Source organism: Dermacentor variabilis, chromosome 8, assembly GCF_050947875.1.
Source record: "Dermacentor variabilis isolate Ectoservices chromosome 8, ASM5094787v1, whole genome shotgun sequence".
In the NCBI taxonomy this organism is placed as follows: Eukaryota; Metazoa; Arthropoda; class Arachnida; order Ixodida; family Ixodidae; genus Dermacentor; species Dermacentor variabilis.
Window position 1 is genome coordinate 94,475,888 of NC_134575.1, and position 18,239 is coordinate 94,494,126.

The 18,239-nt window shown below is 49.4% G+C and overlaps 1 protein-coding gene across 1 annotated transcript in view; it reads left to right on the forward strand.

Moving 5' to 3' along the window:
• Nucleotides 1–18,239, forward strand: part of LOC142590420 (uncharacterized) — a 184,607-nt gene that overhangs the window by 38,574 nt on the left and 127,794 nt on the right. The gene's annotated exons all lie outside the window — the stretch shown is intronic.

Consider the following 18,239-nt stretch of genomic DNA (forward strand, 5'->3'; position numbering starts at 1 on the left):
TCTTTTTTGTGATACATATACATCCAGTCATTAAAATATCGCAGAAGCAGTCTAGGTAATAGAAACCATAGAACGGAAGGGGGCGTGACAAGATGATAGAGATGTATATTAGGAAGGCAGGGATGTTAACCAGTCAAGAGTCTGATTGGCTACCGGAAGGGAGAAGGGGAAGATGACAAAACGGTTGAAATAAGGATGAGAAACGACTTTAACAGAAGAAAATTATCAAAGAAAGAAAAGTTGGAGTGGCGTCGACGACTGGTCGCTAGCGTGTTCGCGCGGCCGTCTTCCCGTGAAGATGGCGAATGTTTGACGGACGACCCGAAAGCGGGATTTTGGTCAGACGGCGTGCCACCTCAATGCGGAGCCTCGTCATATTTGGGTTGGGAACTGCCTGCGATGCGTTTCTAGCCTTACAAAACTCAATCTGCATAGATCTACAAAGAAGGACACTGTCTTCCCATCGCCAGATCTCTTGCCGCTCTTCTTTGTTACCTCAGTTTGTCGTCCCAGTAACCTTTTTCACAGCGTGTGCGGAGGAAGTTGCTTTCGACGAAGCGGTCTTTTCCCGCATGTTACGCTCTTTTCTTTTTGGTTGCGCGCTCCCATGTGGAGCTTTCCCACGCACGTTCTCTAGGCAAAAGCAGCAGCAGCTGATCGCTGTACGGGCTGTGTAATGGAGGAAGTCCAAGGCACCCCGTGCACCCAGATCGATTATATCCGAACGCCGAGAGCCACCCGAGTGGGTGGCGGAAGTTGGAACGGCTCCTTCCGCCCTTTACGCCTCGCTGCGTGCCCAACAAACAGCACGCTCGGTCCCAGAAGCATTTTGGGAGGTATTTTTAGCAGCCTTACATCGATTTACAGGTATAGACACTGTTCAACGGGTCACTCTTTCTATGTGCGTTTTTTTTAATCTTCTTTTTCGACGAACTCGCTCTCAGCTCGACGGTTGTTTTCAAACGGTGCTATATCTCGAAGTGATGGGCGCTTGACCTAAAGCCCAGGGTGCCGCAATTTCGATATTGTGAACGCCAGATTTGCGTGTGAGGCCAGTAACGGCCATTGTTCCCCGCGCTAAAAGAAATCGAATCGCTGTCGCGGCACTGGGAAAGTGGACGTCCAGCAAAGCTGTTGAAAACTACCACTACAACAGCACAGGGGGGGGGGGGGGTTTGCAATGCTTTATTGCTTTAGAGTAGTGGTAATTTAAAGTAATGGTAGTAGCAGGAGCAATGGTAATTTTGAAAGCACGCCGGCGGTCATGGCGGTGCTGCAACAACAGTGAAATCAGTTGCTAGGCTGGTTCTTTTATATACGAAACGCTAGGGACGTCACTCCCCACGTCGCAAGCTGCCGTCGCCGCGGCAGCTTGCGCAACAGTAATCTTCCCCGGAAAACGTATGCGGGCAGCGCTAGTTGCTTAGCATTGTTATCATGAGCGCCTTACCATCGATTGTGCGATTCGGATGCTTGTTTTGTGCTTGTTCTTTATCGAAACGCATGCTGTTGTGTATGTCGTATGCGTGATTCCAAAGAATGCATGTGCACTGTTCGCTTTACGTTGCCGAGTGCTTGAAGCCTGCGCGTTACGGGGCCACGAGCCATTGTACATGGCCCTGCACTGCCGCCGAGATCGGGGTTTCTTTCTCTTTTTTCTTTTTTCTTGCGCGAACGCGAAACATTCCGACCACGTAGAGGCTAACGCCTTCACTGCGAAAGTAAATTTCTATGAGTACGATTTAAAAAAAAAAAAAGTTTACGCCGATCCAACGCACACAATGGACGGTATGTGAAGCGAAGCTTTCTTGAAGCACTTAATGAAGTGCTATGAATTAGGCCAAATTTCATTTCTACATCATTGTGGCTCGAGCGCGCATGGGCTCCCGTGCTATGCACACGCAGTGGGACGCGCGCGCCGCGATCATGTCGAAGAGCGCGTTGACGTTGTCACGATGGAATTTGCGTATACGAGCGATTGTGACCTAACTTTTAGAGAGCGTCAAGCTGATGTGCTGGCAGAACGAGGTACGGTCCCTGGGCCACTGGGGTACGCGTAGTTCAATTTATTCCTATTTAGATATCTTCAAGTATGAAATATTTGGCAAGACAGCTGCCGCAGGCAGGAATGTCGGGGAGGCTCCGCCAAACAAAGCTTCGCTTTAAAAAAATGTGCACAGATAAATCTGATTAGCCCAGCCGTCTTTCCGCGGCGGTCAGTCGAGGGTGCGCTCAACCTAGCGACGAGCGCCGGGGAGGGAGGGGGGGGGGGGGTGTTTGAAGCTATACGGCGAAGCCTCGTCCGCGGGCAGAGCGCCGGCGTTTGTACGCGTCGTCCCACGTCGCGCCTCGCTGTGCCCAAAGCGCAGCCCACCACCCAGCTGCGATGCGTGTGGAAGGCGCGTGTGCGTTTCACTGCGTTGGCAGAGCTGAGTCATTACTATAAATTCGGAGAGGAGTCGTCGGGGCCGCTCACCCGTTCGTTGAGCTCTCGTTTCGAGTGGCGCCGTTGCGGGTTTTTGAGGCGCATTCGCTTCGAAAAAAAGAAAAGAAAACGTTTTGTCGGGATAATGAAAAGAAGAAAGAAAAAAATACAAAGCGTGTTTGCTGTCAAGCACTTTATTTTCATCACAAGTTCCAGGGGTCGTATAGACAAAAAAGAAAGAAAAAAAGATGCTCTATAGAGACCTTGCCTAGGAATGCACGCCGCCGTATACAAACGACAATGTTTACGAAAGTCGTCGCCGTAGCCCAGAAAACAGTTATCTGCGATGTCGCGGCTGGAAGACAGTAAGTAACCTTCGGCATCTAATGGGTGTTCGAAAGTCGAAACTTGCAACGTATAAAAATGGTGCTATATATATATATATGTATATATATATATATATATATATATATATATATATATATATATATATATATATATAATATTGGTCTTTCGTGCTAGTTTATCCTCGTCGCGCCGCATATCCGGGAGCTGGAAGCCACCAGTCTCTTCAGCGGCGGATGACGATGGCAGAACATATTTACTGGATGCAGTCCACTCCGTAAACCGAGTGTTTGCCGGGGCTCCCTGCTCGCCTCTGGTGAACACAAGAGTGTTTGCCGAGACGCCCTCCCTTCGTGCACGCATACAAGCGGCCCGCTTCGCTCTGTCGGTCGCGAGTGCAGCAAACCATCCGGCGGCGGCTGCTGCGTGTGTGTTTGTACCTTGGCATGGATTCCACGCGTAGTGGTGGCGTGCTGTCGTCGCTGTGGCTGAAAGGGCCGCAGTCGTTGTCTGCAGACCGGATTATTGAAGCGGGACCCCGCTACGGAGAGAGCCCGGCGTCGTAGGATTTTCTCCGTAACGTTGAACTTGCGTTGGCTTTGACTTTGACTTTGCGTTGGCCGTGCGGTGGACGTGAGCGAGAACTCCCGATGTACGTAAATGAATAATAAAACTACTTAATTCGTCAAGGAAGGTTCGCATTGACGCTAAACTTGTCGGGGAGGTTCCTGCAACCAAAGGAAAGTAATCGAGCGCAAAGTTGGGCTTTAGGTGGAAATCGAACCCGGGTCCTTTGACATGCGAAACGGCCACGAACGCTCGTTGGTCAAAACGTGTTGGGCGGGGTCGTAGCGAAGTGAATGCTTGGTGGTCTTTTAGTAAAGTCTCTTAGAGAAATGTACTGACGCGTACGTGGTAATTGTGAGCATTCCAATTAGGAATGAGGTAGTTATATTGAAGTAAAAGCGTGAGGGGGTTCGTTGGATCTATAAACGACTGGATGCATGTGTATGTTTGATGGATCGATGAGAAGGTTTTGGTTCGAGTATGAAGTATAGTTAAGAGTAATTTAGGACTTACTGATACGACTAAACCATACTATAACAAATTTAACATATTAAAGGCATCAAAACTTCAGAGTTATAAATTATTCCTCGAAATTTCACGGCAATTCTGGGAAGACAAATGTTCCTTCCAAAGCAAATACGATGGCAAAACGACAAGCTATAACCTCGGAAAAAGTCTGATAGGAAAACCACGTTGCAGAACAAAATACGGCGATAAAAAACTAGCAGTTCAGCTTCCTAACCTTGTAAACGACTACCCCTTAGTATTGAACCTGCTACATAATGGAATTTCAAAGCAAAGCTTTAAGAAAGCGGTTAAGGAATCGTTACTGTCTGAAGACTAATACAAATGTTCAACTACAAGTATGAAATATTTCGTATTTGTTTTTGTGTTTCAAGTGCTTAGCAAACTGTGTAAGATCAACCTTTTTTCTTTCTTTTTACGTGAATTGTGTGCTCAAGTGTTTAAGAATGTGTACTGGTTTAGTTTCATCGGTGCTCGCCTGAATGCCTGCCATGGCCATATTGCTGCCACTGTACGGGTGGCACGGCCTAGTCAGCCAAATGCTTGCCTTTAGCCGTGTCCCCTAAGACAATCTGAGTATTGTCTTAAATAAATCAAAGAAAGAAAGCGTGCATGGTAATTAGTAAGTCAATTACAGGTGTTATGTGAGTGTTTATATGCTTCATTGAATTTGAATTCATTGTGATGGTGAATGTAGAGAGTCATGTCTTATGAGTCCGTATACATGAATCCAGCAGTAATTAGGGATTGATTTTCAGGTGGTGATCAGTGACTTGTGATCGATAATGCTGTGGCTTTCTACTCTTAAATGCGAAGCGTAAGCGTTTCCCAAATTTTTCTCGACTCTCTGGCGCCTTTTAACCTACTCCTAAACCTAAATACTCGAGCGCTTTTGTATGAGTTCTTTCATTGATTGATTGATTCGTCTAGGTTTGGTAGCACAGGTGCTATAGGAGGGGACTGTGCACTGAAGTGCTCCGTATTAATTGCGGCCACCTGGAGTTCCGTGACAATCACTGCACCACTATCGGAATATCGCAGCGGCCGCGACTGGAAAGCGAGCCCTTGACCTTGTGGTCAGGAACGTGAGGACGCGTAGTTGCCGAGCAGCTGAAGGACTGCGTCTGGTCGCAGGGTTACTTTCTGCGAAAATGCGAGCAAATTCGGGCAAGTCTTGTTTTAATACCACTGTAGCCCTTAGACAAATTATGTTTGCTTTTCTTTTCTTACTGTTCTATTGGAGGCCTGTTATCTTAGGCTAGCACTCCATTGACTGCTCATTGTATTCTTGAGAAGCGACTCTAAAGAAAAAAATAATTCCAGCTTTGGTAGTTCTGCAAAAAACTAAAAAGAAGGAAAGGAAACAGAAGTCGATCGTACCTTGTGCATGCAGAGGTACGATGCAGAAGCCCCCCCCCCCCCCCCCCCCCAAAAAAAAAGAAAAGACGCAAATGCGAAAGACAGGTGGCGACTCCACGTTGAAGTTTCCGCACCACCTCTCCTTGACGTCATAAATTTTGACGGTGTCTGCTCGGGCCTAGCTTTTTTTGTGTGTCTAAATGAAGACGACGTAAGAGAACCAAACACTGAACTTGGGCTAATTTCACTACCTGTAACGAGCCACAACAGCCCAAATACGAAAGTATACTTTGAAATTCGTGATGTCACATTGACGTGCCGGTGCTTGGGCTTGGCACGAAGTAAAAAAGAAAATGCATCGTTATTTTTCTGGTTATTGACCTCAGTGGAGTTTTGAAAGAGCATTGTATTAGTCTGTAAACTGATTTAGTGTACCTCTTTAGTGGTCCCTTAATAAAGCTTCAAAGAAACCTGGCGATTAAGCGGAACAAAATGCGTGCACTTGACAGTGTCCCGCCGTCGCTAGTTTCTGGAAGATCATGTCACGTGTTGCCTATACGTGCGTGATTCTCATGTGAACGGCACGACGTGGTGTAGCGCTCGGTATAACTCGTGGTGGTCTTGCGTGCATCCTCAATTGTCGAAGAAGGTGGTCCCGATTTGACCCTGCGAAAACCGGCTTGTTCATCGCCACGACGATAAGTAACCCGAACCTCTTCTCTCATTTCCGAAAATGGGTCCGTGCTGTTATTCCGCTAATGAGAACGGTGGTTTAAGGTCTCCGTTAGGAAGTGGGTCGTCCCAGGCGTATCGACAGTTTCTAGTTAGCCGAGAGACCCTGTTTTCCTAATTAACCGCTCCTCCCTCTCGCTACCAATATCTATATGCACTGGTTAAGCTCACTGCCGATCGCCATGTATGGAAGTGTGGTGCGCCTTTCGTTTTGTTTCAGGTGCCGCTCGTGCAGTCTGACATCTCATCGTTCTTTTACCCTATGGAATTCATTAATACATAATGAATGAACTGTTGCTCGTGCTAAACAACGCGTCGTGCATAAGTGGATCGAGTATACACACCATCGTAATAAACGCAGTTCCAGCACATAATCTCGACACGTGTACAGCGGTTTCGCGTCTGCGTCACGCAGGGACGTAACCGTTAAGAAACGCGTCGCTGCGCCGCTCCAGACGAATGGATGAGCGCGTCTGTGCGGCTTCCAATCCAAGGGACCTCGTTTTTAAGTTCTATTTCTTTATTTTTCCTCCCCGAGACCAGACATCGCGGGTAGTTTATATACACGCGTGCCCCTTGAGGCTGTCTGGCGAAGGCGGTGCTCTTACTACTTTCAACGGGCTTCCCGGAGGCACCAGAAACGGCAAAGGCGTACAGCAAGCAGCGCGGTGGCCTATTTTCGGCAAGCCATCGCCGCCGCAGCTGTCTACATGCGCAGGCTGTGCTGCTGTACTCTCGCCCGCTTGCTCTTTCGTCGACCGTCTGGCCCCGCGCTTCACCTCGCACAACCTCGCTTCGCGCGCGGAAACCGTTCGAAAGCGACGAGACAAAAGGGAAGTGAATTAACGGGCCCGAAAATGGAGGAGGGGGCGCCGTCGTGCGCCGTGAATAGAGAGATGAAGGGCGATAAAAGAAAAAGAAAGGCGACGCTAGCTCGCTCTGTTGCTTGGGTTGCTGCAACTTGAGTGTCCGCCGTGTTGCCGCCTCTCTCCGACGGTGGGACCCCGTTATATCGTCGCGAACAATGCGGGTCACGCGGCGCGCCGTATTTGTGTATGGCCACGCGTGCGGCTTCCAGAAGCGGAGCGTTAGCGCGCGACCTCTGGCGACGGCGGAGACCGGTCGTCTGCAACGGGTTTTGCGTTAGCATCTGTAACGAGCTGTACGCCTTTAGCGTTTCCTTTTTCCCCCCTGACTCAACGCAGAGCGATGACACGTCTGATAAACGGCCCTTTGTCTTTCGGTTATAGTGTGTCCTTTGACGGTGGGCAAGGGAAGGTGGTCGCGCTGTTTCGCGACGCGGACGCGTCTTCCACTGCGTCTGGGTACCGTGGTTCCGCGGAGAAACGTGGCTGCCGTTCGCAGTTCTCGGTAGTTCACGGCCGCTCGCGGTAATCGCGTGTCCCGACCTTGCGCCGTTCGGCTGCAATCGCGCCGCGAAAGCAGGCGCTGCGATCAACTCGTACCGGCGTCTCAAACTCGCTGATGTATGTGTAGTCTGCTCCTAGCTAGCCTTATACCTGTACACGTTTGATACTTCGAGTGGTTCTCCGCAGCTTAAATCGACCTCCATCACGCCCTCACATCGTCGGCAGGCGTAGCAAACTGTCAGATGCTGTCACATTTATATGCGGCCAAAGCGTTGCAGTTACGTTGGAAGATTTGGGCGATAAAGGCACGGGGCTCGTTTCACTCGTTTCCGAACCGTCAGTCGCACGTAAACATCACCGTGCGTGTCCGCAGTCTGATGGCCCACTTGTTTTCCTGCAAGCGCGAAGAGAACGTCGTAATTTCTCTCGGCGAATCTGTCTCCGCCGGCTAAATTGGCATCTCCGAGGGAGGACTTCGTCTGCACGCCTGTGGCAGCGGAAAAAGCGAGCGCTTAATTACTTCCTCTCGGAAGAGCAGCGCGCGCGCCGGAGCTACGTATTATAAACGTTAGGCCTGCGTGGCGACGCACGTGTAAACGTGTATAATTTTGGCAGCAGCGTCTGCGTGAACGCCATCGGAAGCGCTAATTCATGCTTCCCGTAATCGGTTACATCCGGGGACCCCATTTCCCTGATAACGATATTTTCGTTCTAAAAATACTAGAGGCAATTATAGCGGTAATACACGCACACGCACACACGCGCGCACACACACACACACACACACACACACACACACACACACACACACACACACACACACACACACACACACACACACACACACACACACACACACACACACACACACACACACGTTCGGAATGCAACAAACGTTTTTGGAAGTAGGACATTTGAAATGTGCTGGAATAATGGAAGTGCAGAAGCTGTTGAACACAACACGCCTATTCAGCGTGAAATGATGGACAACGTGTGTTTTGTTTTCTTCTCCGATGTCGTCAGTCACAAATTATCTGAAGCAGAAGGCGGCGTTTCTTAAAAAAAAATTATATACATAAACTTTTTGAAGTTCTTGCCGATTCCCTTGCTTGTTTTCTGCTTTCATGTTTCGCACTCACGGGGAAAACGCATTGACTGTATTGTGCTGTATACAATAACGCCGCGGTGTTAGCGTGTATACGCGAAGAAAGCGTGCAATCAGCACGAAATGCGTGGCGCCACGCGCTAGTCCGCTTAGCCTTTGTGTGGCCGGCTTATCAGTGGGAAACAATGAGGGCACGCGATGTTTGTGGCCCTGCTCTGTGTAGTTAGACGGCTTGAAAAAAAAAAAAAATAAACGAGTGCTTGCTGGCGACCCTGGCGCAGAATGAAAGAAACTCGCACGTGCGTTCTGCGTCTTGAGGAATGCGTAGGCCAAGGGGACGCGTTGTGAAACTATATAACCTCTCTGCATGGAACTTGTGGTGGCGGGTTTGGTTTGGTGGTGTCGCACGCGGCGGCGCACGGTTCACGCGAGTTAGGGCCTTGTGATACCGTGTTTATTCGCATATAGGGTGACCAAAAAATCTAGGGGACACCCACACCTCATCTTTGGTCTCTCTGTGAAGGCCGTACGTAAGTCATTTATGCTGGTTTCGAAACTAGTTTCGTTGATTCGGCGGGAAAAGGTTCGTCACTGGTCGAACTTGGTAAGCACACCAGGTGGGCAGAGATGTGGTGACTTTAGGACAATACATGCAGAAAGGGGGGGGGGGGGGGGTTCATCAGTATTAGAGTAAATACGGTAATTGACCTTCCTTCTCTGTTTTGTCCTTCAGAAGAATCGTATCAGCTTGCATGCGCGTTCGTTTTGTTTCTTAACTCCATGCAACTGGCGCCGCAATTAAACGCACGGGCAATAACACTTGAAGCTTGCGTGCTCTTTTGAAAAACAGTTGAGCCACGCATTTTATATAACCGCGCACAGGCTTCGCTAACCCTCGCGGTTTACGGGCTCGTACGTTTCTCGTAAAGTCGTTTATTAGACGCATACGGCGGTCGCAGTTTTGTGTAGTTCTTTAGGAATATGTCTTCAGCCGCAGAGGTGCCCGTATAACGTCCCCAAGCGCAGGAAGCGTTAAAGATGTACGAGTTTCCAGTCGCGACGTTATTCGCGCACGCCGTATTCATTCTCAAAATCGTGCTCGATCCGGGTTTCCTCAACGCGCAAAAAGGCGGAGAAACAAATTTAGCAAACAAAAACGTCTTTATGCATCGATTCGCCCATGACTGGGCGGCGCGCCGCACTTACGTTCAGATATTCGTTCCTTTTATGCGTATCTTTTCGGTGGTTTGCTGCCTGCACTGTCGTTATCGAAGCTCCATATACATGGAACAGAACTGGTTATTTGCGAGGGATATTTCATACGCTGCCTTTGTTATATTTCTTTGACCTGCTATATACGGCGGGAATTGAGCGACTAGAAAAAAAAAAAAAAAAACGTAAATTGCACAAGAACTTTGCTCGCCAGGGTTAAAAACACCCCATAGCTGCACGTTTATACGGTTAGCTATCGCATGCTGGAGGAGTCCCCGGAGTAATTTCGACCATCTGGAATGTTCTTAAAGGAAATTCTCGTTCCTGCAGATGCCGCATTCACGAGATCTATAGGGGACAAGCGGGACTCAACCCGCGTGGCGAAGCTTACCAACAGAGCAACATATTTATTATATCATATTTGTGATATTGTGTTATCATTCTCTCTCTCTCTCACGCACGCGCACGCAGTACACACGCTTGCATCGCTGTGCTTGCCAATGATCTGCGTTCGCAGTCGTTCTTCCGCACGAAGCGGTTGGTCTTGTTTGCGTATATTAGTGTCCACACAGGAGCGTTCAACCCGATTCCAAAACTAGATACTGTATTCGTAATGTCGCCACATCGTACGCCGCGAGGCACTTACTCGTGGCGGCCTTGATTCTCCCCGCATTTCAAATGCACGTGCTTTAGCTGGTTCTCGGCTCGCAACGAGACGCGTAACGATCTCGTATTTCGTCTGACGACGCACTCTGATCAACGACTCATTCGTTTGTTCGTGTGCTGGTACGTCTTCCTTTCTTTCTTTCTTTCTCACTGCACTTCGGCTTTCTCGTCGATCGTCGTTGGGGTGGCAGATTTCGAAACGAGCACGTTCGCGGAGGAGCATCTGTCCGAACTTCGTGCTCCGATTCGTCTTTCGTGTCTTGCTCGCCTTCATGCTGCAGACGAGATTGCCCCGTCGCGTGTTACCCGCGCAGTTCGTCCGTCGATCGATGTTTTGCGTTTCGCGTATTGCGCCCCCCCCCCCCCCCCCGCGCACATGCGCGCGCGACGAGCCCAAATATACGCTCCCGCGTGATTGTGTGTACACAGTCTTTGGGCCGTGCGAGCATCGCCGCTGTAGTGTGTAAGTCGCGCGTGGAGTACAGTTTCCTTGATTCTCCAGGCGAATTTCGACGCCGAAGCGACGCTCTTTGTGCCCTATATATACCCTGTGTGCTCACGTTCCACCGCGTGCATGTGCGTACGGTTTTGCTCGCTGTCGATGGCCGTAACTTGGACACGCTCTGCGGTGATTCGGTGGCCAGCTGTGCGTGGCTTCCAGTAACAACAACAACAACAAAAAAACCGCTCGTGTAATTAGATTACCTTGGCTCCTTGGAGGCTGTCGCTCCTAGCACAGCAGTTGCTTCAATAAATGAAAAGTTAAAATCAAAGCAAATGTTTATTCATCTCGCGAAGAGACAGGGGGTGGCGGGAAAAAGTGCATCTTGACTACAGTCAATCAATCAATCAATCGATGATGTTGAGTCAATGAAGTTACTATATGAGGTTATTCAAGTGGCCTTGATGATAAGACAGATGGTTGTAAGGCGGTTAGGCGCCGAAAATTACTTCGTTTTCTGCTGTGTCCTACCTCACCCCCCCCCCCCCCCCCCCCTTTGCTGTCGTTGTGCAAATCAGTCGTCCGATAGTGACAAAATTGAACTTCAGTAAAGTAAATAGGGTAGGTGTAGCATATAGTTCAAATTCTGCAATACGAGCGCTCGGATGAAATGCAGAGATGAACGGCGCACACATCGCCAAAATTGGCTGGCGTGCATGCAGTCCGCGAGCTCTAGATACAAATAATGAAACTAAGGTTTAAAACCGAGAGAAGTAAAAATAAATACTAAAACGAAGCAACCCAAGCGTCTCGCACTGCACCTCACTGAGAAATGATAGTAACGTTGCGTACGAAGTAGGTGTACACCGGTAACTGAAGGAAAGGGCACACACAGACGTATGTAGATATCAGACAGAACACAGAACTAGCGAAGGACTTGACTATTGACACCAAAACGCGTAGAATGTCATTTTTGCACGAGGAAGTCGATCTAGATCCTTGTGACCTGCTGTCGCATGCCCACCCTGAGGGATTGGCCAAGAATCGGGTACCTTACGGTAAAAGTGTCATCACGGCCTCCTCTTCTTCGATCGCCCGCTTTCACGTCTTCTATACTTCCTCTCGCGCATCTTTTGCTTTATCCTCTGTACTTCGCCTTTTTTTCCCGTTAACCCGCGGGTCTCTCGAACAAGGCTTTTAAAGCGTGCCCATCATGATCATCGCGTTAGTTCCGCCGCGTTCGAGATGCCGACAGCTCAGCCTATAAAACCCGCGGAGAAAGCGCGTTGAAAATCGGCCAGTTGCCTCTCTTCCGGGCTGGAGAATATTCGAAGAGGCACTCGAGGGGCCAAATGGGCGCCGAGCTTCTTCATCCCAAGCGCTTCGCGAGAGCACATTTTGACGCGTTTGCTCGTTCTTGTACATAAATATACGGAGACGCACAGGCGAGGCGACGGACAGGTCTATTCCGGGCGTCCAATCTTCGACGCAACTCGCAGAGGCTGCGGCACCGGCAGTGTTAAAGGGCGAGGAAATTACGAGCCGCTTTTTCTTTCTTGCTTTTCTTCCTGGACAGCGCGTGCAAGGTGGATGTGCTTGCTTCCAGCGCGCGCTCACGTTCCCGCATAGCCTAGCTGCTGTGTCGTGTTTATATATAGGCTCGCCCATTTGTTTCTCCCGTTGTGCCGCCCTGTCCGCGCTGGTGGTCGGCCATCGTGTCGTTTTATGTCGTCGTTCAAACAAAAGGGGAAAGGTTTGATGAGGTCTGCGTGTGTGTGTGTGTCTGCGGTGGAGCTGCTTGGCCGGCGGCTGACGCATTGTGGCTGGCCACCTTTTGTTCCGCGCTGTTGGCGCGGCAGAGTCTTCCGCACTTTCTCTCTCTCTCTCTCCTCCTCTCAGCCCTCCTTCCTTGGCTTCTCGAAGCCGCGCTTGAATTGCGGTTTTGTCGCGCTTCTTTCTCTCTCCCCCCCCCCCCCTTTCTTCGTTGATGGCGGTCGCACCTGAGCTGTCGTCTGGTCGACGGCCACAGGCACGCCTTTTTTGCCAAGTCTGTGCGGCGGGCGTGTTCCTGCAGACGGGACGAGGCGATGGCGACATTGCTTCGGATTTTCTTTCAGCTTATCGCTAACTGCGTTTTACGTGAACCCGTGAAGGTCGCATTTCCAGTCGGCTTGACGGGATGGAAGCCGGCCGTCGGACTTATCTGAAGGCGATTGTCGAACCGAGTTCGAGTCAACGCTCTGGCGAGACCCGCCCAACCCGCTTGGCATTGCGCGTGCGAACGTGCTGTGGAGGTCGGGGCGAGTCGGCTCGATTTCTCACTCGATGCGCTCGCGTCGACTTCACGCGAACCAAACGTACGCGTGCCCCTCTTACAGGTGGATGAGGCGGTCAGGTTAGCCTCCGCGTGCCATTGCTGCAGCTTATCACAGTGACCTCTTAGATGTGCCGGTTTGCGATGGTGGGCTTGGCTAGGGCGTGTTTGGGGTGGCGTTGCGAATGGCCTATCATTGGGGTCCTGCTGTTAGTGAAACGCGCGCCATTATGCTAACTGCGCAAACTCCGGCCAAATTGCGTTATTAAATTGAACCGGGCGGTTCAGAGTTCTTATGACTGACTCACTAGGGTTGACCTCGGAAAGCGGCGGAAGGACTCGGAAACGTTGGGCTCAGTTTCGTAAACCCACTAGTTGGTTGCCGTAAGTCGAATTAGTCTAATTTGAAGTGTTCCCCAAATGGGCTTGATTTCTGTCGATCGTTAACTTACCTTGGGGCTGATAGGAAAGCACGCGCTCCTTTGTGGAGCTCTATCTAAAGCAGATGGCCTGTATCACGATCAAGATGGCATGGGAGCACTTGCAATGGCATGTAATTATTATTAATATACTTTTCATTCTATTTTCGTTATCCCATAACCTTCAGTCGTAGTTATTTTACGCTTCCACGTTTTTCGTGTTGTTTTTTTCTGTGCCCCAGCACCCAGACCTCAGTGTTGGTCCTGGGCGCATTAAATTATTCTTGTTGTTGTTGTTGTTCTTCTACTTCTTCTTCTTCTTCTTCTTCTTCTTCTTCTTCTTATTATTATTATTATTATTATTATTATTATTATTATTATTATTATTATTATTATTATTATTATTATTATTGTTATTATTATTATTATTATTATTATAATGCGAGTTCTTTCGCTGACGATAAGCGGTACGTATATAACGCCACCTAAGACCACCGGAGCAGGAGGACCGGCGAGGGCTTGTCTCGTCTTCGTGCGTTCTTTCCTCGCCGCGCGTCTCGTTTTGTGGGCGTAACCGCTTATCACCGCGCGCGAGTGTTAGGCGTTCGAGTAGTTCGCTCGGGTCGGTCGCATCAAACGAGGGCATCGCGTGCCCGCCAGTTTTTTTCAACGCATGCATCGGTATATGCCTCGCGCTGAGCAGGGCCGCCCTGTGTACAGCGTGCGTGTGAGTATAGCGCGAGCGAGAGGGTCGTGCTTTGCCTCCGACAGGTGTCGGGGAGCGGCACGTAGGCGTCGTTGCAGTTAGCCACTGTATAATACGTGGCTTCTTCCTTATTCGATTGCCAGGGCTGACGCAGCGCACGCGCGCGCCTCCGACTATATAGGAGACAGTGCCCCCATGTACGTTTTGCAGAAACAACGCGCCGCATAATGTGACAGTGTGTGCGATGTACGTTATCATTTTAAAGGCAGCGTGCACTCGTTGAGGCATGTTGGAGAACGAGCACCTCTTAATGGCCAGCGAAGTAGCCAGCCAGTACTTCCCGAGTGAGCACGATATTACGTGCGTGGAAAAAAAAGAAAAAACGATCACCACGATGGGAGCGGCTGACTTTCGCGTCGATAAATGACGCATTGTCATCGGGTTTCTCCCGGAGTGTTACAGGGACGTTAAAGTAGGACTATTTGCGCGTTATATTAGTAAATTACGCTTCTGCGATGGGCAAAACATTCACTCTTGCCCTGAGACACGGAGGCTCGGCGCAGACCATCAAAGACACGCTATAGAGCGGACGACTGGTGCGTACGTTGCCTCGAACTTCCCGCTCTAGGCCTCCATGACGTCTCAAGTTTTGACAGTGTCTACTAGGCTTTAGTCAATCGCTTATTGGTGAACAACTATAGTGCATTTCTAAAAAAAAGCAATTATATTTACCGAACCTATAGAGCGAGCTTTGAAAGGCTTTTCTGCGCAAGAATTACACAAATGTGAGAAAATACACTTCGAAATCCCTGACGTCACACTCACGCAATGGCAGGGAAGGTTTCAACGTGAAAGGCAAGAAAGTGCTTCATTCTCTGCAGTAAGAGTCCACTTCATTTTGCCGGCCCTATAAGCAAATGACAGTAGTGCTTACCGGTCTAAACTATTATATGTGGACATCGATCTTACGGCACCTTCATCATAGGATCGGAACGAAAAAAAGAGTAATAATAATAAACTCCTTCTCGGTCGCTATCTTTCCTGAAAATCGTGCCACGCCTGTGTTCGGCATTGTGTCGTAACGGCAGAAGTGGAGTATATGTATACGTATACCGTTCGCAAGGGTACAGGGCTTGGCGTTTCACGTAGCGTTGTACGCGTTCTCGACGATTACATCACTTCTAGTGTGCCTGGGGACCTGTTCAGAGTTCCCACAACTGACGGCTGGCGAACACATGCCTTGCCTTTCGCCTATTTGGCCGACTCGGAATCGAGTTCGCATGTGTACGGGCGCTGCCGAAGAACCCCGGCAAGTGAGATTTCCGCGTTTTGCACACTGCGCGGTTCTGCTTCACATGCAACTTTTTTTTTTTTTTTTTTTTTTGCATTGGAGAGAACGCGTATGTGCTTGACCACTCCATTTCTATGAGCTTCTCGGCGATCAAGAAGCGAGGCAATCATATTGGCCGATTCCACGCGTATATACGCGCATGTGAATCGGCGACAAGCGAAGCTTTCTTTGATGTTTAATAGAATGCGTTGAGTTCTCCTCCTCCTTTTTCACTTCTGCAAGGCTGCTCGCGCGATGGGCACTCCGGTCCCAGTTTATTCGCCTCTCTGTCCGCACTCCATTGCCTCGGTTGCGGGCTTCTTGCCTCTTGTTCTGCGTTTCTGTTCGGGCGCGTGCATATATATTCGGTGTCACATAGGAGTCCTTGAGGATTGGCCACGAATGTTCGCTATACTCAGTGCCACACGCCTAGTTGCGCGTGTTTCCAGTGGTCAAAGATGTCCAAAGTAGCCGAGGAAAGCTTCGGTTTAATGTATAGCGACAAGTAATTGCAGTAATCAGGGGCACGCTGAGAGAAGCCGCCCTGCAGCTGCACCGGACCTCCAAACGGGTCAAACGACGCATACTTCGCTGCAGTGTAGCAAATAACTAAATTGCAATGTTATGTATATGCACTGCACAGAGGCGCATTTATACAGCGTGTTTCACGTAACTTGAACCAAGGATTAAAAAAAAATAATGGTTAACCGCAGCTGGTTGAAATCAACGACATCTTTTTCACCGTTTCATTTTTTTTTTTGTAACCACTATTATTGTATATGAATCTTCTATCATTGTGTTTGAACATACCATTGTGTGAAAAAAAAATGCTCATTAAGCTGTAACTGAAACTGAATCAGCGAGCGGTCCGCGCGCCTGGTTCTTTCGCTCGAAACACGTTTGAGAGCACTGCAGTAAGATTGCGCATGGGCGCAGTCGCGTGGTTTTATTTCGTGCTTTACGGGTTTTCTTTAAATAGACATTAAAGCCAAATGTTAAGTCAAGCTGAAGCGATAGGTAATCTGTAACTCGTCATTGTTATCACGAACAAAGCCTTAGTAAGCGAGAAATTAAGCCAGGGGCAGGAGACGATTAGAGACTTCCCCCGCGATATTGCCCGATGACGAACGCACTCATTTAAATTCTGTCGCTAGTACTCAACCACTCGTTATAAAGACATCATTGTATTCCAATGTAAGACGAAAAAAAAAATGCGACTCAATTGTACAGTTCTACTTGATTCTTCGAAAAAAATAACTCCTGGGATTTACCCTTCACAACGAGGAACGGGCGGTACAAATCGTTGTCGGTCGACTCTGCGTCGCCCGCGCTGTCACGCTTCAGTAGATTCGTTATCGCGTAGGGCTCGGCTGGTTTTGCTGGCTCGCGAAACTCGCACAAACTGCAAGTAGCAGAGAATTCAACTTCCACGGGATGTTGCGGGATGCTCGAACGGTCCACGCCACTTGGCCAGAAAGCGGCTGCCGCGGCAAATCCACCGCTCTGTCTTGGCTCGGTTTCTCCGTGACCGCGCGCTAGCGTTTTGTGCGAAAAACCGTACCGCCGTCTGTCGGCGCAATCTTACTCACCGACTTCAGCAAAGGGTGGTGATGGCGTATGCAACGTTTCTACTTCCCGGTTAGGTGGCGCGTGATTCGAATTGCAGTAAAGGTATTCGGACCGTTCAGATGCAATTTTCTTGGCACGAAACAAGGGCTGCGAGGTTTGTCGAATGGTATTTAAACGGTCTACGCAAACTTAGTATTTGCCTTTAGTGTCCCTTTATCCGCCCCAAAATATCGCCACGCAGCAAGTACGTTGCCACAAAAAAAAAAAAAAAAAAAGGATCGGTCGTTTCTTAATCCCTCCACTTCAACGTAACGAAACCTACTTGACCTTCAAGTGAATGTAAAAGATATTGCATAACCGAGCTTAATTAACTAATTAAGCGGAATATAAACACACTAAGGAGCACCACATGATGGCAAACTATATGTCGTTGGTTTCATTCTGATGCGGTTAACCACATTTTTTTTTTTTTTTGAAATCCTTGATCCAGGTTACGTGAAACACCCCGTACAAAGGTGTCAGCGTGCACCGACCACAGTTGGTCCGCTGTTACGCGGCGCTAGTCCCCAGTGGTCACATGGGGAACATTTCGCACTTGCTCTAGACTTGTGTGTTCCCTTTAACGGTTGACCACCACTGTACTACGTACGCCGCGAAAAACAAAGTCCGACCTCAAGTTCAAATGATTCGTGCACATGACGTGTCACTGTTTTGGCTGCCTGTCTTGGAAACGCAACGCGGGTCTCTTTTGGGGGCAGCTGCCGCATCTCAGCTTTCACCGCCGTCTCACTGTCCTTTTTTTTTTTTTTTTCTTTCGACGTTGGCGAAGCCGTCCAGCTGGTGTCTGCCTCTCTCTCTGTAAACCCCACTGGCCGCCCACTCATGGCAGCCCCCCGCTGTCGCGAAAGAACACAAGCTTCGCCGCTGTCTCTGCGCTATGGCGTCGCGCGCATCCCGCGCGTATATACTACCGTTTGCCACGCCGCGTCGTCAGCCCCCGACAGGCCCTGTCTGTCTGTTGGGATGCAAAAACAAGGGCGGTCGTTTCCCCTCGCCGCCTCCCAAGACACGCGCACTCAGTGAAGGAGGTATACGAGATCAAAGAGCGAGGAAAAGAAGGAGCTATAAAAGCGGGTCACGAAATGCTCCCCAC